The sequence below is a fragment of the Mytilus trossulus genome, chromosome 12 (assembly GCF_036588685.1).
Source record: "Mytilus trossulus isolate FHL-02 chromosome 12, PNRI_Mtr1.1.1.hap1, whole genome shotgun sequence".
In the NCBI taxonomy this organism is placed as follows: Eukaryota; Metazoa; Mollusca; class Bivalvia; order Mytilida; family Mytilidae; genus Mytilus; species Mytilus trossulus.
Genome location: NC_086384.1, coordinates 57504430 through 57527574, shown reverse-complemented (window position 1 = coordinate 57527574; position 23145 = coordinate 57504430). Strand labels below are relative to the sequence as shown.

Genomic DNA, 23145 nt, shown 5'->3' with positions numbered 1-23145 from the left:
TGTCGGGGACGAAACCTCCAGCAGAAGTGGCATTGACCCAGTGATTTAAATAGTTATGAAATGTAATAGAATTACAATTTAATACATCAGACGCGCCTTTCGTCTAAATGAGACTCATCGGTGACGCTCAGATCAAAATAGTTATGAAGCCAAACCAGTTCAAAGTTGAGGAGCATTTAGAACCAAAAATTCCCAAAATAAAAACAAATAATGTGTCATACACTGACGACAGCAATAATACAAAAAACAATGTAGATTATACGCCAAGGAAACACTACACTGACAACATATTAAAATAAAGTGACAACACTATGGCTAAAACGAGAAAAAGAACAACAGACAAACAACAGTACACACACAAAACAAAAAAAACTACTTACGAACACATAACTCCACCGAAACCTTAGGGTAATATCAGGTGCTCTGCCGGGGTAAGCAGATCCTACTCTATATGTGGCACCTGTCGTGTTGCTCATGTAAATTCTCGCCATCACGGGTTGGTTGACCCTTAAGAAATATCTGTTTCACAACTGATAGCGGACATATCAATAATGTCGTAACTATAATCTCGTGACATTCCGAATTATATTTATTACAGGGTAAAAAACGGGTACCAAATGTAGAGCATGATCTACTTACCCTTCCAAAATACCTACGATAAAGACATATTTTCAACCAAACATCCACTTCTGTAAAACCCCGGGAGTCTTCTCGATGTAGTTTTAAACACATTTTCAAAAGAAATTCATTTAGTTTATACAAACCAGAATATGTGAGTTCATTACTCTTTTGATGGGATTATAGAAGAATTTCATTGTTTCTTATGTATTCATTAAAAAGTTTCTTTTACTTAAACATAAAAAGCATTTAAACTTTTAAATCTGGACGAATTTTTTAAATATATTTTTGCAATTCTAATTTAGGTCAATACTAAATACCAGACTCCAAACTTCAGTTCAAAGATCATTTGCATGATCTAGAAGTTTTATATTGAAAAATATCAGGTATCCTGTTTAAAACGTTGATTTAAAATATACAAAAGAATTATGTTTTTAATCAGTCGCAATGTAAACAAAATACATTTATAAATTTTGTGGTTTGTCCGAATGAATCCCAAAATATATTTTATAAAGTTCAAATGCGGAATCCGTTGTGTTATATCAAATAACAATTCACTAAAATGATGAATATGTGATGATAAAATGCAATACTTTATTTCTAGTTGTTAAAATATATTTTTACAATTCTTATTTAGATCAATGTTAAATACCAAACTTCGAACTTTAGTTCAAATACAATCTGCATGGTCTGTCGGTTTTCTAACGAAATATATCAGGTATCATGTGTAAAATTTATTGAAAGAACAACCAGGAATGGCAATGTAAGGCACATAATACAATCATTAATATTGGGGTTTTTCTACATGAATCACAAAATGTCACTTTTCAGTTCAAAATGGAAAATCCGTTTTGTTAAAAGAGAAATTATATCAAATAACATTTCACTTCAATGATAAATATCTGATGGAATTATAATGGACATCATTAAGCATTTATTTCATCATCTAAGTCTCATTTAATTCTGGATAAAGTAGTTTCAGGTAAGTATATAATGTTTTGTTAACATTGTCATTCTATGTCTTATCAATAAAAAAAACATTTTTTCAAAGTTTTCAATATCTTAAGATCCCACTCTACGCGGCATGTTGCCAGGGTATTGAGACACCGATGCATCGTATCGGTTATTCAATTTGCGATCTGTGACCGTAACATTGTAGTTGTTCTTCCTCATAATTATGTTGAGTCAGCTGTTGTATAAACTTGGATAAAAATCTATAAAATAAAAAATGTTTCAATGTTACATATAAACCGTAAATGAACAAATATCTATATGTGTAATACAATGTTATTAACGTTTAAAAGATTATTAGGTTTAAAAAAACTAATTACATGTATATCAAAAGATATATGTATTTTTTTTTTCTAAATTCATAATTTTGGTTTTCATATTATCTTATTATCATCTGTGTAAAATTCTAAATTATTTGTGTAATCCGTGATCATCCTCCTAAATTTGAGATCGTTATGATTTTGATAAGAATGACCAAGACGGCACACGATATGTTTTCTTAGTGCATAAAAAGCATATATCTACTTCAACAAATAGAACGTATATATAAATATCAATAAAAGTCTTCAAATCGAGTCAATAAAGAGATCACAGCTCAATGCGTAATTTGTTATATGTATAATAGTTGAATTATACTATGGTAAATGGTAGTATCTTGAATGTGTATTTTAAACCACTTTTATTCGTTATACCTGGCCAACATTTAAAACGTATATAGCGTCTATTGACATTCCATCTAGGTCATTTTTAAATACAATTTAATTCGACAGTATAATTTCCATGTCTGATACAGGGGTTGTTTTGGGTTGTAGAAAAGGTATTTAATGTGGTATATCACTTTATAAATTAGAATCCCTAAAAGAGAAGATAATAGTCCAGCTGATTTGTGCATTTTCTTAGAGGAATTGTGGGTTTGATGATATAAGCATGAAACTTTGCAAAGTTGTAGATCTATATATGGTAGTCAATTTCAGCTATGGACCCACTCTGAAAATCAAGATGGCTGTCAATCAGTAAAAATTTTACAACCGTATATAAATTACAGCAAATAATATTCATATCAAATCTTTTAAAAGCATATAAAACGTTATCAAATGTGTCTAGTACGTCCGGGCGGTTTGTTAAACTTTGAAACTTTTTTTGTAAATGGCGGATTATTTCAAAATGGCCGCCAAAAAGTGAAAATAAACTAAAACTAAGACAAGGCTCAGTGATATTCATTTCTTTTTTGAAGTGCTATTTGCAGTTCACCTTATTCTTGGGATTGTCTTTCCATGATACATCGATGCTAGCTGCTTCAAGACAATTAAGTCAAAGATCATATAAATGGACATGTTCAAACGTTTTCATGACACCGTTAGGATTTGTTTGACTGTGTACCACCTTAGTCACGAATAATATTTTTTATGTTCCACTTCTCCTTGTCACATTCCTAATTATTTTTTTATGTGGATCAAGATAATCAATAAATACGACTCATTACAGATCTTCTACTTGCAATAAATATCACCACAATGTAGACGAAAAGCCCGTCTGGCGTATTAAATTATAATCCTGGTACCTTTCATAACTATTGACCCTAGTTTTGATTATAAGGGAACTTGTGTTGTTGATATTGTAAATGTTTGGTTATTTTTTTTCATTGATAATATCTGTGTTGTCAACCAATGAAAGTGTTTATTCGTCGTATAGACACAGGGAACCTTGTTTCATTTAAAACTTAAAATTTTGTAAAATTTAAATACTTTACATATACCAACTATACTTCCCATTTTTCATCGATTTTTACCTATTTTTGGGCTATTATCGTGAAAAAATCACAGTTCCACAATTAAACTTTTTTTCATACTTTCTATAAAGATGAAGTGGACCAATCTGAATAAATTTTACTTAAAAATACTATAGGTAGGTGTTCATATAAGAAAGATTTATCCTATTTTGACGCTTTTTTGTGTAAAATTTACTATGCTGTCAATTTTGTAAGATTTTTAAAGATGATATTTTAAACTACCTGTACTCACATTATTGAAAGAAAAGTAGGGGGCAAACTATTTAATGGCACTACATGGATAAAACCAGAGCATTTCGAATATCTGACAAAATAAAAGGAGCGAACCTCCTAAAAGAATGTATTGATGATTTAGTGAACTCAAAGCGCAAATGTTCTTTGGTAAAATAAGTGTGTGACGGTAATCTGGCATTAAAATAAACAATGCATTAAGACGTGACGGAAATCTGGCGTTGAAATACACAATGCATTTTAAAGACGTTACAGTAATCTGGCATTGAAATACACAATGCATAAAGACAAAAAGTGCATTTCTTTCTAACACAAACATAATGTGCATGTATTATTGAAAGATCAAACATGGTAAGTAAACACCGATTACATGATGTAGTTGTTTCTACGTTTGTAGCGTTTAGAAAACAACAACAAACGATGAGGTAAGAAACAAATGTAGCGTTTGTACTAACAAACGGTGAACGACAAATTGTAGACGCATTTTTAGCAAGTGTATTGTTTGTCAAAGTTTAATAAATAAATCCATGTATGTTACACAAACTAGAAAATGATCTGTTTCAACATGTCAGGTCATCACTTATTTTTTTTTTTCATTCATGCAAAAGTTTCTTTCACTAAAAAATTAAAAACATTTAAATTTTAAAATTTGAACGATTTTTGAATACATTTTTAGCAATTCTTATTAAGGTCAATGTTAAATACCAGACTTCAAATCTTTTGACTTATTTGGCATTACAAAAAATATATATTATTCCGTTTTGTACAACTAGTCCAATGGGAACATATGTTTATGTTATACAAGCCAGATAAGTAGATTCATATGTTTAAAGCAAAACTATAGAGAATTGTAAAAATTCGAAACTCTTAATGTGTTTTCCTAATCAGGTGCAGTTACATCTGTTTCAAATACGATTTGGTCTCTGGTGGAGGAAAGTCTCCTTGGTAATTATACAGCATTTTTTTATTTTTATATGTAAATACGATTGTCTTTAATATACTTCAAAGTTTTATAAGTTCATGTCTAAACGACGTCTGATTTTTGTTTTCGAAAATTTGTTCACTGCTGTTATAATTGATAATACAAATAACCGCTCGACTTCCCCTTTTACAGTTTTCCCACCCAGCTACTGATTTCTATTGTATGACATACTTATTGCATTGATTGTAATTTTGGTCTCGTTCTGAAGATGCATGAAACATTTGACACTTAAATTTAATCAAACAGCAATCAACCTATTAATCGTATCTCTAAAGAGCTTCTGTCGCACACCTTGCGTTTTTTGTAAAGTGTGTTTCCTTTTTTAATTTATTACGCTTATGTTGTACTTTCATTGTTCAAGAAATTAATATTTCATCTTTGCATATTCCTACGGAAGGTCGGTGGTTCTCTCCGGGCACTCCGGCTTCCTCCATCTATACAAACTTGCCACAATACAATAGTGTTTACAGTGACGTTAAACTTTAATCAATACATCATACTTACATATCGCTCAGCATCAAGTTAAAGCATCAGTAAACAGAGCTATCATATGTTATACATTGTATTTCATTTCGTATAGAATCAGTGACCGGTAATATGATATACATATTATACTAAGAAATAATGAGAAGAACACTGATTGTATAATGCAGATTGTTCAAAGGGATTGCATAATAATCAATGAAATAATTCTGAATATCAACGCTAATCAAACAATACTGATCATATTCTTCGATCAAGACACAAATACATATCGTGTATATAATTACATCTCCCCTTCCTGACGTCTTTCAAATTTTATAACGTATTCAAGCCAATCTTAGTCAAAATATTGAGACACCAATCAGAGCTGATTGGTGTTTAGTAATAATTTGATTTTTCATGTAACTACAATTTTTTTCACTTGAACATTTTATATCATTTCTTCAGCAAAATGTATAATGATATCTTTTCCATTACATAGATGGATAGATGTATGTAAATTTCGATTTAAAAAAGACAAGATAAATTATTAATGATCTTTTACATTTCATGTTTAAGGTTAAAACACATATTTCTTTCTTCTTTCTTCTTTTGAATACTTTATAACACACTTCCAACAACTAGGGACAATTTAAGTTTTCAATTGGTTATAAATATGGTCATCTATTGATTTGGTTATATTACTGATATTCCCTTTAACGATCATGTGATCCTAATTTTCACAGGTGAAGTGTTTTGTCCTTTATCTTACATTAATTTGTAGGATCCTTTACTATAGATAATTTAGCTGATCTGTAACAATAACATCTTCATGCCTTATATATCATGTACTGTAGTACGCCGCTAGATTAAAACTGACGTGGAAAGGTAACACATACCCACCGAAAGCTCTTTTTTTGAGAGCCCAGGTGGTCTAGCGGGACGGCTGCAGTGCAGTCAATTTGGTGTCACGATATCACAGTAGCATGGGTTCGAATCCCGGCGAAGGGAAGAACCAAAAAATTGCGAAAGCAAATTTACAGATCTAACATTGTTGGGTTGATGTTTAGACGAGTTGTATATATATATATATATATATATAACTCGTCTAAACATCAACCCAACAATGTTAGATCTGTAAATATATATATATATATATATATATATAAATGTCTAAGAATATAACTAAAACACACTAATTGATACATTAAAAAGTTCTATTAGATGTTAAATAGAAATACGCAATATTTCGCTAAACAAATTAGCTTCATCAGGCGTGTGCATCTCTCAAGGTGAAATCGGATGCATGACAGAAAAATATTTTTGTAGCTTAATCTATACAAGATTTGAGGGATGGGTGTAACATATTAATTCGGTCATAAAATATGTTTGTAGCTACAACTACATGAAGTTGGAATAAAAGTTTAACACATTTATAGATGTTCGATTAATTGTATAAATTTTTATAAATTAATTTGTATGATTTCAAGATAACTATGGTTTTGATTTGCTTTGAAATCTTTTTTCGTCTCTCTCATTGAGTCCATCAGGTTCAAGAGTTCGTAACTGGTGCATCCAAAATCTCTCTCTTTTTTGTCTTCCTTGTGTATCCCAATTTTGATTTTTCTCAATGATTTGAAATGTGATGTTTTCAAAATCATGTCCTGCTCTTAAAAGGTGTCTTGTAATTGGGCAGTTCCTTTCTTTTGTATAAAATGACCGATGGTTATTTAGTCGGATGTTAAATGGGGTTTCTGTTTCACCAACATATTGTAATTTGCAAGTTCCACACGTTAGAACATAAATGCAATTTTGCGTTTTGCAATTTGATGTTATAAATATGTTGTAATTTTTCTTTGTGACTGTGCTGATGAACTGGGTTTCTATATTGGCGACTTTGCAGCACTTACAATTGCCCCTTCCGCATTGTTTATAACCTCCGATTGTTGATATCTCCCGTTTAGATACTTTGGATGATACTAGAATATCTTTGAGGTTTTTTGGTCTGCGGTAAGCCATAACGGGAGGTGATGGAAAAATCTCACTTAAGGAAGGATCATTTTCAATAAGACGCCAGTGTTTGTGGACAATTGATGAAATATTTGTCAGATGAGGATGAAAGCTAACAACAAACGGGATTTTATTTGTCTGGGCCGTCTTTTCTTTGTATTCAAGTAGGTTTGTTCGTTCTTTTTCGTTTGCTTTTCCGAAAGCTTCTGAAATACTTTTGTTCTTATAACCTCTTGATTTGAGTTGCTGTCTGAGTTGCCCTAAACGATGGTTTAACTTTGATTCCGATGAACAAATCCGTTTTAACCTGATGGCTTGGCTGTACGGAATGCTCCGGGAGCAGTGTTTCGGGTGACAACTCTTCGGAGAGAGAAATTGGTGTTTATCAGTTTTTTTGGTGTGAAGGTCTGTTGTCATGACTCCGTTTTCTAAAGTTATGGTGGTGTCGAGAAACGCAATTTTCTCATTTGAAACTTCAGATGTGAACTTGATCGATTGATGAAAACTTTCATCTGACAAATATTTCATCAATTGTCCACAAACACTGGCGTCTTATTGAAAATGATCCTTCCTTAAGTGAGATTTTTCCATCACCTCCCGTTATGGCTTACCGCAGACCAAAAAACCTCAAAGATATTCTAGTATCATCCAAAGTATCTAAACGGGAGATATCAACAATCGGAGGTTATAAACAATGCGGAAGGGGCAATTGTAAGTGCTGCAAAGTCGCCAATATAGAAACCCAGTTCATCAGCACAGTCACAAAGAAAAATTACAACATATTTATAACATCAAATTGCAAAACGCAAAATTGCATTTATGTTCTAACGTGTGGAACTTGCAAATTACAATATGTTGGTGAAACAGAAACCCCATTTAACATCCGACTAAATAACCATCGGTCATTTTATACAAAAGAAAGGAACTGCCCAATTACAAGACACCTTTTAAGAGCAGGACATGATTTTGAAAACATCACATTTCAAATCATTGAGAAAAATCAAAATTGGGATACACAAGGAAGACAAAAAAGAGAGAGATTTTGGATGCACCAGTTACGAACTCTTGAACCTGATGGACTCAATGAGAGAGACGAAAAAAGATTTCAAAGCAAATCAAAACCATAGTTATCTTGAAATCATACAAATTAATTTATAAAAATTTATACAATTAATCGAACATCTATAAATGTGTTAAACTTTTATTCCAACTTCATGTAGTTGTAGCTACAAACATATTTTATGACCGAGTTAATATGTTACACCCATCCCTCAAATCTTGTATAGATTAAGCTACAAAAATATTTTTCTGTCATGCATCCGATTTCACCTTGAGAGATGCACACGCCTGATGAAGCTAATTTGTTTAGCGAAATATTGCGTATTTCTATTTAACATCTAATAGAACTTTTTAATGTATCAATTAGTGTGTTTTAGTTATATTCTTAGACATTTATATAATTTTAATTCAGTAACTGTATCAGTTTATTTTCACAAACTGATCCACGCTTAATTAGATTGAATGTTGATTGTTGCTATTTTTAGACATTATATATATATATATATATATATATACAACTCGTCTAAATTTGTAAATTTGCTTTATATATATAAGTACGTCTGAGTCAGTGACAACTCTACAACAGATGTATCCATCGGATCGCCATCAATGAAGAGCCCAGGTGGTCGTGTGGTCTAGTGGGACGGCTGCAGTGCCCATCTTGTTGTCTCCATAACACTGGATACATATTTCTGAATGTTTAAAAGAGAAAAGATCCCATTAGTTTAAAGTAAAGGTTGCTCCAAAATATTGTTAAAACACAGGGTTTTTTTACTGTTTTTTTGTCAGATTAAAAAACAGGTTTAGTCTTCCCATTTCTCATGTAAGAGGATGAACACAAATGTTGATTTTATGTGCCATTATTTTGCAAAACTTAATGATCTGTGTAATGAAGGTATTAGAAAAAATGGTAAATTCTTGTCGTTTCCTGACTTTGGAGTACACCTTTTTATTGTGTGTTTCTTCGTATAATTACGCAGACAAGATCTTGATATAAATCAACATGATTCAAATCTACAGCCGAATTCGTATTGTCATTTGTGCATTGTAACGACTTGAACATTTATGTTTTGCATCTGAAAAAAACTGTCATAGAGAGATAGTAATAAACTAACCAAAATTTATCAGCAAGAAATATCTTCAAAATAAGACTACTGTCCAGATTTGTCACTTGGTTCTTTTTTTAGGAGTACTTGCTCAAAAGACGTTTTTCATCCATTTATCATGCTCTGCGTCTTATTTTGGAAACCATTTAAGGTGGATAATCACTTTGAAAGTAAACATTATTAGGAAGAAAGGGTTTATAAGGTAAAGTTTTGTCGATTTTGTAGTATAATCTATAAAGGTGTCATTTCCCTTAAAAGTGTTCGCCCTTTTAATGTGTTTAGCTAAATAAGAAGAGTAAAATAAATAGAGAAAATGTAAACAAAAAAGGATCTCAGCAATACAAGTCGTTTGTTATGAGTTTTACCTTTATCCACAGTGTTGGTTCGAGATACCTAGAACCTTTTAGTTTTAATCTGGAAGAAATTTAAAGTTAAAAGTGTCTGCATTTAATAATTATATGTATAATGCTAACACAATATAAAACCTGGCTAACCCATTTTAAACGTCTCCTTATATTTAAAATTCTCATAAATTAAACGTATTCGTGTTAAATGAAGGATATGATTGTATAGTGTAACGTTGCACTGTAATTGACAAAATAAATGTCAAAAATATACAAAGGACCATATTTGATATCAACCATACAAGGCATTTAAAAGTCTGCGAAAATATTTATTCAACAATAGTCTGTGAAAATGCATTGGTAATCGTCACGAGTTTTGAAATTTTAATAACTTTCTTAAACCATCCTAGATTTGTACCAATTTTGGACAAAAGCTTGTTTATGATCAGTAACTAGTAACACTACGGAAGTGTTGTTAATGTTTTTTTACCTAGTTTTCGTATTTGATTTGTAAATGAACTAGTTTTCTGTCACTTAAAATTACATACCGTCTGCAGTTAAAGTTTTTCGAAATATTTAAAAGTTTTATAAACTACCCTGGATTTTTACAAAACTTTGACAGAAACTTTTTACAATCAAAAGATATTATTGATAGGAATATTATTATTATTATTATTATTATTATTTCTCGTTTGTTGTTGAGCCTGCGATTAACAACGACAGTAGGCGAAAAAAAAAGTGAAAACACAAAAATACTGAACTCAAAAAGGAAAATCAAAAGGCAAAAGGCAAAATCAAAAGTCCGAACACATCAAACGAATGGATAACAACTGTCATATTCCTGACTTGGTACAGGCACAGCGAGACACTGGGTTCCGCGTAAACCTGACACATTTTTAATCTGTTGTAAACAAATGGATTAAAAGATGTTTTATGAGTGCCAATTAGACACAAGGTGCTACCAAGGTTCTAGACTGATTATACGAGGTTTTATACAGACTTCAAACTTTGTTTTTCATAACGCTATATCATAACGTTCTTTGTATGTTAATAGCAGTACACAATTAAATGTTACCACAATGTAAAATCACAACGTTTTCACTATAAAACAGAATCGTCCCAGGAACAATTTTTTTTGTGCTTTGTGGTTAAGCAATATAATGTACAGCCTATAGCATATAGTCTTTATCTTACATTTTGTAATTTTTTATATTTTTAGATGGCATAAAGGAGTTATAACGATCGAAAATGATGGACATGTTTATCTTACTGACTCTCCTTCCGGTATGTATTGTTTTAATGTTCGAACTATATAATTGTTCTTTTCTGTTCTTCCCTCTCGTTGTTTCGTGTTACAGAAAACGGTTAATAGAATTTACCTAGAAGTTATCACATACACTTAAACTTAATACATATGCGTATGTTGATGTTAACCGTTGGTTAGCATGCAAATTAACGGCTTTCAATCCCAATTTTAATGTAATCTGACCACATATCTGTGATGGTTCAAATCAATTTATTTCCAGGTTAAATATTTTGTTTAAATACTTTTTAACCGAGTCATTGATACACCAAAGAAAATATTGCGTATACATGTCAATGTGTGTGTTAACCATCAAGTCAGTGATACACCAAATTGAAATTTAAGAACACATTTGTTAGCTTTTCACAGTTCATTTAATATTTTTAATTAGTGAGGAAAAATTATGAAGATATTGAAAGAAGGCTCATTGTTCTTTGTCGTGTTTTCGCCAAAAAAATATATACAGCGAGTCATAGAGCGTGTCCCCATCCCTATCAAAAGAACAATTTCAAAAAAATAATCACATATTTATTAATGTAAATAAATCCGTTGCGCAGAGTTACAATGGTTGAGAAAGAATGTATTGAATAGTTATATCATGCAAGATATGCATTATATGGGAAATTTTCCTTAAATTGAGAAAAAAGATACAAATATAAACATATTGATGAAGTTAGATGACATTCTTGAATTATAAAATGCTGTTTAACTACAACTCTTCAATATCTTCAGCATTATCTATGATTCTTAAAAAATTAAAAAAGAATACTTGGAAATTAAAATAAGCTGATTTAGTTCTCTGCGGTTTCAATATATAAAACAAGGGTGACTGGTCACTTTGGTCTTCTTCTGACAGTAAAACAGTCCCTCAAACAGGGCGTTCATTTGACTGTGTTGGAAATATCAAATATACAACCACATATGGTCAATAATCTGGTGCATTACGGATTCCATATGTGGCTTGTTGCAAGGAAAATGTTTGTCTATATCCAAAATATCCTCATTTACCAGTGACCCTTTTGTATTTAGTATGTATTTGATCTTATCATGAACATGCATGCCCCCGGGCTCAACCTTGGTTTGCATGCTTTAAAGTCAAGAGTTTCGAATATGTCGGCTAAATCGGATGTTAACAATAGGTGTTGGAAGAGACATGAAGGTGTAAGTGCTTCTAGTACATACTATTATGTGTTGCTAACCGATTACAAGGTTCAGATCATTGGAAAGTATGAATTCGATTGTAAAATTGAGAATGAAAATGGGGAATGTGTCAAAAAGCCAACAACCAGACCAATGAGCAACATTTACAAATAATTAGTTTTTGAATACTGCATCTTTGTTGTAGTATACAAACCGCAAAACTAGTTCAACCTTAAGCTTGAAGTGGAATTTTTTAATCAAAATTATTTGTTATATAAAATAAGCATATGATATACTTAGGTGTAAAGGTACAATCATTAAGGTACAAACAATTAAAACGAGGAAACTAACGGCCTTATGTATGTACAAATATGTAACACATGAACAAACGACAAAAACTGAATTACAGGCTCCTGACTTGGGACAGGCTCATACATACATAATGTGGCGGGGTTAAACATGTTAGTGAGATCCCAACCCTCCCCTTATATAGGACAGTTATATTACAGTACAACATAACCACGATTTATAACAATCAGTTGAAAAAGGCTTTACTCATCAGATGGACAAAAATGCATGCAGATGTGGTAGTTTTTAGATTTTGCATATCTTTGACATGCATTTTTAAGTAGCTGTGACACTATTTGGATTTGCCTGATTGACCACGAAGCAGTGTTTTGCGTGTGTTAGATGTTGATATTTTGAAATATGATAGACGTTGTACACATGTCATGTCGTTGTTTCTCTTATTGTTAAAAGATCTACAACTAAGAAGACACAAGCCGTGAACTAGTCAATAAACTTAGGTTGATAGTTGAAATATTTATTTTATATCATTACTTATTGAACAGACTTTGTGAAGTTATATACCATGTATATATACGTATACAGAAGATAAAATGAATTGCACGTTCGTTGGTTTCAATATAATTTACTCCTGCACATATTCAACACCAGCTTTTTAGATGATATGATCTCATTAATTTTAAAGTCCATAACTCTAAATATATCGTTTCATATTCAAACAGTTGGACTTCTTCAGATTAAGATGATATAACAAATTCCCACGATTATAACTAAGCTGATGAATAACTTATAGAGCAATTTTACACTTTTTAAATAGTGCATAATAACATTAAAATACAGACACTATTCTTATATAGGAGACTTATATTTGAGATATGACACTTTGTCATGCCTGAACACAAAGAAAAGTGTTGATGTATGCAATGTATGTGGTTAAATGTCTTGTCAATTTATTCAGGATAACCCAACACGATAAAACACACCTGTTTATCTTGTTTAAGTATTCTATTGAAATTGACTGATTAAATGTCCGTTAACAATTTATGTCAGGACAACTGATATTAAAGACTCTGTCAAATATAAGTATTATAATTAAAGTTATTAGAGGATTAAATGCCTTTTCAGATGCATAAGGACAAAAGTCTTTTGGACTCTTACGATAGGTTTGTGGTCATTTGGTTCTGTTTAAATTCCACTTATAATTCTTTAAATTTGATAATAAGAAGTTCAATTTCTTTAGTCGTAACCTCTATTACACGTCAATAATATATTTGAGGGGTAAAATTGGCCTGACGTATAAACATATGTTTTGGTTTCTTGAAAAAAATGAATTTCATGTCACATAGCCCGTAAACTACGTATTACACAATATCATTCAAATAAAACACGTTTTGTGTTTTTCTTAATCTATCGATTAACGCGAATTGAACATAACAGTTACTATATTTTGAGTAATTTGGGTTATTATCGCCGCCAACTTGTTTACCTTCGTCAAAAAAAAGTTCCGTCAACGTCGTCGATTGAAAAAAAAAAAAAGGCAAGAGCCACTACTCCACCAAGCAATTAAATGTATTCTCTAATATACAAATCATATGATAATAGGTGTTTATCTCACATTCACACATTCAACTATTGCTGCAACATAGCCTGTATGTGCTGTTGCGGCTTAATCAATCACTAATTGTAAAAAAAAATACGACAATTGTTGGACCAGATACTAGCATGGAAAATATTATGTCTATGCATGTCATAACCCGAAGATCAATGGCATGTCATATAAACAAGTTTTGATATATCTGTATAATACAAATATAACACACCAACGTTTAACTATGTCAAGGATTTTGCTGAATAGAGGAGCTATCTATTTCAGAGAAATGACTACATCATTTTAATTTATGTTTATATTACGGAGTTTTGCACTTATTCAAAATTGATTACTACACAACAGCATTATCATCTTCTTTCTTTTTCTACAGCCATCAACAGTTGGTTCATATAAGAGTCTGTTTACCATAATTTGTTTGAAAGTCCAATTTTACAGTATGCACATTTGATATCTTATCCATTTCTAAGTAGCAACATTCCAACATACGATATTCCCATGCTTGCATTTCCCATCATACTTTTCTTGATAGATGGTTGCTGATCAAAAGGAAGCTATTAAACCAAGAGTTCCAAATGGAGAAGTTCAAATTATCCCTTCGTAAATTTTACGGACGCCATCACGAGTTGGTTGACCGTGATGGAATGACCGTTTCACAAATGATTTCGGATATGTTTCTTACGTCGAAACTACAATCCCCTTCCCTCTCATAAATGTGACCTACCGAATTATACTGTTTACCGGATTTGTTATCACATGAGCAACACGACGGATGCTTACCCTTCCAGAGCAACTGATATCACCCCTAGTTTATTGTGGGGTTCGTGTTGCTTATTCTTTAGTTTTCTATGTTGTGTCATGTGTACTATTGTTTGTTTTTTTGTCTTTTTTAATTTTTAGCCATGGCGTTGTCAGTTGTTTTTTTTGATTTATGAGTTTGACTGTCCCTCTGGTATCTTTCGTCCCTCTTTTATATTAGGCTTGAAACTTACTAACCAAAACCGGTCTCTCGTGTCTCTCACAAAATTGATACATCGATGTGTTAATTTAATAACCAAGAATTGTAACAATAAATATTGTACTCACCATAAAATAGCAACTGGTCAATGCCTTATATTTAAAAAAATAATAAGTGTCCGAGATATATTTTAAAGCATATATTAACGTTTATTGTTTTTTAATAATATGTTTGAATGACCTGATGTGTGTTAAATTGTATAGAACAAGGACTTAATATTTTATCTTAGAGAAACACGGTGAAACATCAAGACACGATGTGCTTTAGTGCTTAAAAACAGATTAATTGACAATTCACGGTTATTTAATTCACGTTTTTGGCAAACATTGCTTTCGTATGAAGGGCGAAAACAAGTTAAAGTTGGCTTTAGATGAATTTGGCTATTTATTTTTGGTATTTTTTTACATATAGTTCTTCAACGGTTTCGCTGCTTAGCCCAAAGTAGCAATTTTTACTTGTATGTGATTTATTTTTCTTGTTTGCTTATCCTTATATGAGTACATGCACGGATGTTTTAAAGTTTGAACACTTTCGGTCGTTAACACGGGGTCTATAGCTATTTTGGAAGAATAGGTGAAAAAAGTTATCCGGAACCGGTTAGGATGTATTTTCACGTCATGTGTGTATCGGTTTGTTTACATGATGTTTTCTGTCATCATCATCATTACTAATATAAGTTGTTCTAGCAGCAGCTGTTAACAAAGTCAGAGTAGTTAAATCTAATTTGAAAAAAATCAATAAGATGGCTACTAACATTACTAGAATAGCAGGACGTTTTTTTTTATATACATGTTGGTAATTTGGATACTTGTGATCTTCATGTATTATTTGTCATCATTGTATTTGATGACTCCTTTTCGTTTTTTTTTTTTTGTACATAATTTAAATGCAATTTACAATAAAAAAAACTTTTGGGAATATTTTCCGACTACACTTTCAGGTCTTGGTTCATAATCTAACAATATCTTGATTCGTGAATTAGAACAGTAGTTTTTGACACTCTTTTAGTTCATTTTTTGGTCCTTTCTAATATAAGGGATCTAATAGTTAAAGTGATTTGAGTTTATTAACGGACGAATAGTGTTTTATAACATGATTTTCATCTACACCAATATGTATACAATTAAAAGAACGTTAGTTTGTAGAATCTCTTTTGTCCAATTGATTTCACTCCAACTCTAAATGTAGCAAAATACTTCTTAAAACAAATCCCCAATAGGCAATACAACCACTTCTTTGCACCTTGTATCAATGAAAATGTAATTCTAATTTCGTCAGCTGGCGGAAAGAATGATCTTCCCTCCTTCAATTCTGGTTGAATATTGAATATTTTTTTTATTATCCTTAGCATAACAATGAGATAAAATTACCGATATTAACTCCGAGATACAGAAAACGTACAAACTTTTAAAAAGAATAATGTGTTAGAGCTGGAAAAAACGTACAAAATCAAAGTTAAATTCCATTTTCAAAGTCTAGCAAATAAAAACGCCCATGCCGAATGTTTTCCGTTGCGGTTTCCCTCCAAGTTTATATAATATTGCAATTAAATTAAGTTTTGAGGTATGTGTTTGTTTTTTTGCTTATTTTTTTTTAAGAAATTCAAGAATTAAATAATTAAGAAAAAGAACCATGTCAAATACAAGATGAACGTCATACACTATTGTGATATTTTACGCAAGAAGTGAATAAAAAGTCTGGAGCGAATTAAGCTAACATTTGACTTTCTTAGTGGGGGGGGGGACGGAAAGAGAGAGGGGGAGGGGGTTAAAATAAATTACAATATATTTTATGTTAGTATGATGCTTTATCCCTAACGGGAGGGATTGTGCCTGACATTCATATGATGAAGACATAATATTTCAATCTGTTTAATTGAGGTCTGGAGCTGGCATGTCAGTTAACTGCTAGTAGTCTGTTGTTATTTATGTATTATTGTCATTTTATTTATTTTATTCTCTTGAACTGCATTTACTGCGTTTACATTTCTACATTGGCTAGAGGTATAGGAGGAGGGTTGAGATCTCATAAACATGTTTAACCCCGCCGCAGTTTTGCGCCTGTCCCAAGTCAGGAGCCTCTGGCCTTTGTTAGTATTGTATGATTTTAAATTTTAGTTTCTTGTGTATAATTCGGAGTTTATAAAGACGTCCATAATCACTGTACTAGTATGCATATTTTTAGGGTGCCAGCTGAAGGACACCTACGGGTGCGGGAATTCTCGCTACATTGAAGACCCATTGGTGGCCTTCGGCTTGTGTCTGCTCTATGGTCGGGTTGTTGTCGCTTAGACACTTTCCCCATTTCCTTTCTCAATTTTACAAATAAGCATGCTTGATTCTTTTTTGGCTGGAAAACTACAGGACGTTCCCACTATTTCATTATTTGCCCGTTAAAAGTAATAAAAATCATATGTTTGCTCCAAAATATTTGAATGCAAAAACTTGTTGTTGTTATTGGTTTTGGTAGGCGGCTTACTTGTGTAGTAATTGCGCCTTAAATTCATATAACACAAATATTATATAAATATACTTTCAGTCCTTAATTAATTTTTAGTATTACAATTTTGCGAGTAAATAAAACTGAGTAAATCTTAAATTTGTTAGCAACAAAACTTGAAATTAAGAACAGTGTATTAATTAATGATTTATTAACAACACTCAGTTATTAATAATCAGTTTCTATTATTAAAAACTTTAATTGGACAAAAGAGTAGCAATATTTTAATCACCTAAGCCTACACATAATTGCGAAATTATACCCGTTTATCAAATACCCTTTCTTATTTGTTTTTTTGCATAAAGAGACCACAGTACATGCAAAGAGGTATGGCCAATATGCCGAGGATTTTTTTCACAGAAGGGCCAATTTCAAAAAGTGCCAACAGAGTAAAATTTCCTATAAAAACCAAAAATAAAAATGGTTTTTAATCAATATCTCGATTTACATATAGTATGATATGTGTGATCAATAGTTAATTTAACCCTAAAAAAGGATGAAAGTCAAATATCCGGATTTTAGGGTGTTTTTATGTGGAAAAAACTGGGAATCCCCCACGAAGGACATTTCAAACCAAAGAAAAGTTATGCTTTTTATGACTGTTGTTATTCATACTTCTTTTTACTTCAAAAATGAAATTGGTTTAGTGTGTCCTTATTACATAAAAAACAACTGTTTAAAGAAAAAATTGTAACATCGATAAATTGTACCAATAAAGCTTCTAAATAAGAGTCTTCTTCTTCTTTCAGTAACTTCCTCCTGTGGTTAGGAGCACATCAATTTCTTGATTATACACAATGGGCTTATATTACACGGACTTATACAGCTAAAATCACTTTGTTATTTCACAGTATAAAACGCAATTGCATATATTAAAAGACGATGGGCTTATTTTACACGGACGATATTAAAAGTTATTCACTTTGATACTTCGTTAAAAATAGTCTAAAATCTAAAATGACACTAATTCACTTAATGATATTAGTAAAACCGTGTCATAATGATAAGAATCGCCGTAGCTCCACCAGTAGAGCACAGAACTACTAATAAATGACGGTTTTGCAGAAAGGGTTCGAACCTAGCTCAGATCTTTTGCATTTTTTTGTGTTGTTATATTAAATTTTAAAGTTTCTATCATATTTTTTCGGTTGTTTGCTTGATTCATAGAGTCATTTTGGTTCATTTTGACTATTCAGTTAGTGTACTAGTAAATAATTTTACGTGTATCAAAGAAAAAACAATGTATCGCTTATTGTGTGCAATCCTATGACTGTCCATACTCTTGCATTACTTTGTATTCATGTGTTTACGTTTTTACATTATCCAAGGGACAACTGCCGTCAAACTGATGTAGGTGCCTGTACATAACCAATAACACGAGAATTAATTATATAGAAATTAAGCCTACATGTTGCGGGTGTAATATACACATAACTTAAAATAAGGCCATGGTATACAATTTTCAGAACAACAAAACACATTTCGTCGAAACCTTTTTTGAAAATGGTATTATATGTAACAAATGCATTCAACAACAATTTTGTCGCCAAATCACAAACTGTAAAGATACTAGTACTGAAATTTTTACCACCGTCTATACACGGGTACATAACTCATCAGAAAAATAGAACAACATAACAGAACAAATCAAGTACACTACAAATCGCGATTGTAGGTAAACCATCAAGAAGCTGTTGCATCTGTATCACAACGAAGGGCCGATTTGTTAAAATTACAGAAAAGGCAATACAACATGAAGTAGTAACACAGGGTGATCTATTACCAACTATTGTAAGATGTTCTCCGGTTAAAATATATACATGTACATGTATTTTCTTGTCTAACTTATAGACGATAAAACGTTAAAAGACCAGGACAAATACTGTGTAACAGATATACATATTCAGAATGAGAAAATCACGATTTGAATTAGTTCGATATTATTTGGCTCCTTGAGAAGTTACATGGTATGGCACCTTGCATAAAGGATGTTAATAATAAAATAAAATCAATTTTAAAAAATCAATAGTCATGGCCTTGTTTTTGTAGGAATAACTGTTCAAGGTATGAAAATAAATGATGTGACGTATTTTTATCTACTACAAATGGCATTTATCGGGCTATTTAAAACATGATTTACCTATCTTATCGAATGAAACAAATTGCCGATAAATTGTCCCTACCTCTTTGTTATTGTTATCGGTTTTAGCGTTCTCCCTTAAATGAATTGTTCATTGTCAAATTATGATTGACATACATACACCTTCTGGTAAAATTATAGTTTTCCACCTTACTTTGCAGGGCAAAAGTCTTAAACTAGTATCGAATGATACATACAGTTTACAATGCGATATTGATATATTTAATTCAAATGGGGAAATTAAATAAAAGTCAAAAGATATTGTTAGGAAGTCGATAAAGTGTTTTCATGTCCGTCTTCTATTCGTAAAAAACAAACCTGAATGATAAATCAGTATCTTTTTAAGTTTGTTTAAGGGATCGATTCTCAATACCCCACTATTTACCTCATACATGTTGCTTGTCTCTTAGCTTCTAGTTGTGTCATCGAAAAACAATTTAATAAATAAAAGGAATCACTGAAATTCTTGCAAAACATGACTACCATTGAATGATAGTGTCTGTTCATGCGTTTATGTAGGCCTTTTTATTTCAAGACGTTTGTTGAAAAGATATAAAAAAACAATTCCAGATTTGTAATTTATCAGATAGTATATTAAATAGAATGCCAAGTACAGAGGTGTTCTTGTAGAGTTGAAAAATGGGCATCTGGATTGATCTAATATTTTCAACATAAAAAATCATCGGGAAATAACAACTTTTATTTGTCTAATTTTTATATAAGTGTAGCGTTGTCGTTTTTTTTATGGATTCTTGTTTGTCGATGTGTTTTTTGAGGTAGCGTAAATAACGTAAAATACAACGAAATTAAACCACAACACAAAGTCTCAATTTAAATCACAATGTATATGTATAATATCAGTTTAACATAATATAACAGTAGAACAATCATCCTTATTCACTAAACCAATATCCCTCTCAAATCTTCTAGCTTACTATCTCCACAATTTGATCTCTCTCGTATCCCCTTATATACATAATAAGAGGCGGTACCAAAGATGGGATACTGGGTGGTTCTAAAGATACCGGGCGGTACCTCAACGGTTTAAGATAAGCTACCGGGCGGTACCCTGTCAGATTCAAAGTTGGGATACCGGAGGGTGCCCCGACGGTTCCAAAGCTGGAGTACCGGGCGATGAATTTAAATTATATAGATACTGTTCAAATAAATAGAAATACCGGGCGGTGCCCTGTAGAGATGTACTAATAAATCATACTGACAAACTAAATCGCTACAGACGGCTAACTTCTCCCCATATCAAAAAGTTAAAATCGAAGTACAGTATGTTAAAGCTTTGAATTGTTTAAACGTTATGGGTAGCACTGACTGGGCTGATGATCTCAAATTTTAATAAATTTATATAGATGTCCCGTTTGGTCTAAAATAGTTTATGGTTTCAAAGAGTATAGCTCCGAAAGAGAATCAAAGATCGAATGTGTCAAAGCTGTGCATTACCAAAGTTTCGTCTGTGTCTTGATACCTTTATAACCTCGCAAAAAATTTGAAAGTCTGTATGAAGAGTCCGACTAAATTGCACTCTCTCACGGACCTTTTAAGTCTGGTCACGCTAAAAACATTTGCAGGCAATCAATCATTGAAATATTGCCAATCCCTTTCATGAAGATATTATGGAGAAAAATGAACATGAAAACAAGATTATTCCATTAGAAATTCGTTTACAACCAGATTTAAATACGACGCGGCATTTTGTGTAAAGTTATGGTTGTTAATCTGATACTGTTGTACACAATAAAAACTTTGATTAATGATTAATATTTTATTTACATTGCGTCTAAGATCAATTGTTTTGTTCGTTCAGTGCATGTCTACTTTTTGTGAATATATATTTTGATTGTGTTAAGCCATTTCACATCGAAAAACAAGCTCTGAAGGGCCCACCAATTACAAGTGCAAATTCATTAAAACAGGGAAGCCAACGGTCTAATCTTCATAAAGAACGAAAAACCCTTACGAGCTACATCAACAAACGACAATGATACCTAACGATTTCAAATATATCTTAGTACTAGAACCTGAAGCAAACGAGACGAGACGATTTGATTCTGAAATAATAAATTTCAGAACCTTAGAATACCCCAATTACAATTGGAAATGGGATATACATCTCACGTATTTAAGAACCTGCAGCTGCTTCTTAGACTTTATAAATGTCAATAGTGTTTGAGCTAAAAGTTGATGAAGCAGGTTTATTTAAAAAAACAAAACGTCTGTTTCGAAAAAAGTATAAATCAGTTGCTTTCTATTCATTTGATGTGCTGAAGCATATGATTTGGGGATTTTATAAATTACTTTCCGCTTTAAATTTTCTTTGCATTTAGTGTTTTTTGCTATTTTACTTTTTGCTGATACCTGATTGGCTTTGTTTTCTAAACAGTTATTAAAAATATATGTATTACGTAATATGCTTACCAATTCTGAATCTGTACAATAATATTTCTAAGGAATGAGTCAATTAAATTGTTCTATAAATGGTGTGTGTGGCCATAGTATCCTCAGACACGTTATTTATTAATATAGTTCGTTTAAATCTGAAATTGAAAGGACTGCAATAAACAAAATTTTACCTAAACAAACTATAAAAAACAATCATGTCGTCAGACGAAATCCCACACATGTTCAAAACAACTTTTTGGACTTTTGGATCCTCAATGCTCTTCAACTTTTTACTTGTTTGGCTTTATAAATATTTTGATATGAGCGTCACTGATGAGTCTTATGTAGACGAAACGCGCGTCTGGCGTACTAAATTATAATACTGGTACCTTTGATAACTATAATCATATTCAGTAGAATTTATAATCTTGAAACAATTGCAGATCATTTTATTGATCAATTTACGGAATTAATTTATTACAGCATTTTTGTTATCAGGAAAGGGTATCAAAATAACATAATGATTATGTTTGAACTTGTATTCTATATTTCTTTTTTGTAGATGGTATCATTAGTTGGATCATACGAGTTCATCTGTCCATCACAGGCACACTGGAATCTTAGGGCAAAATCCATGTGTAAGCCGACAACAAACTATACTTGTTTATTCGACATAAACCTTCAAATAAATGTATACAGAGATAGATGTTATAGACCTAGCATTGTAGGACCTGGTAAGTTTTTTTTTATAAACGTTTGTTCCATAAAGGTCATGATTGGAGAGTGTCATTTTTTTTCTATTTGAGCTTCATCCGATTGAACATGGCAAAAAAAAAATCTCATATTTTCTAAACATTCAACATTAAGATGTTCGATTCATGATAAAACAGATATGTAAATAGATTAGCTTTCAGTATTAAAGATACTAGAAAACACCAGCGACATTGCGAAATCATGACCTAATTAAAGTACATACGCCTTATCTAAAGCTTATAATGTTAGTACTGTAATCTGATAACGTCGTGCTGATTATAAGGTTCACAATTGCATCTGCTGTCAAAATCTTTATGTTTGAGCCTGTCACTGTTTCCTTATTGAAAAAAAACCAACAATTTGCAACTGTACCC

At 31.7% G+C, this 23145-nt stretch overlaps 1 long non-coding RNA gene across 1 annotated transcript; it reads left to right on the top strand.

Annotated features, from left to right (window-relative positions):
• The first annotated feature begins 1398 nt into the window (after positions 1-1398).
• LOC134693891 (uncharacterized) lies at positions 1399-22739 on the top strand. The gene is made up of 3 exons (XR_010102509.1): positions 1399-1600; positions 10832-10896; positions 22581-22739. It is a non-coding gene; the product is annotated as an uncharacterized LOC134693891 (long non-coding RNA).
• The last annotated feature ends 406 nt before the right edge of the window (positions 22740-23145 follow it).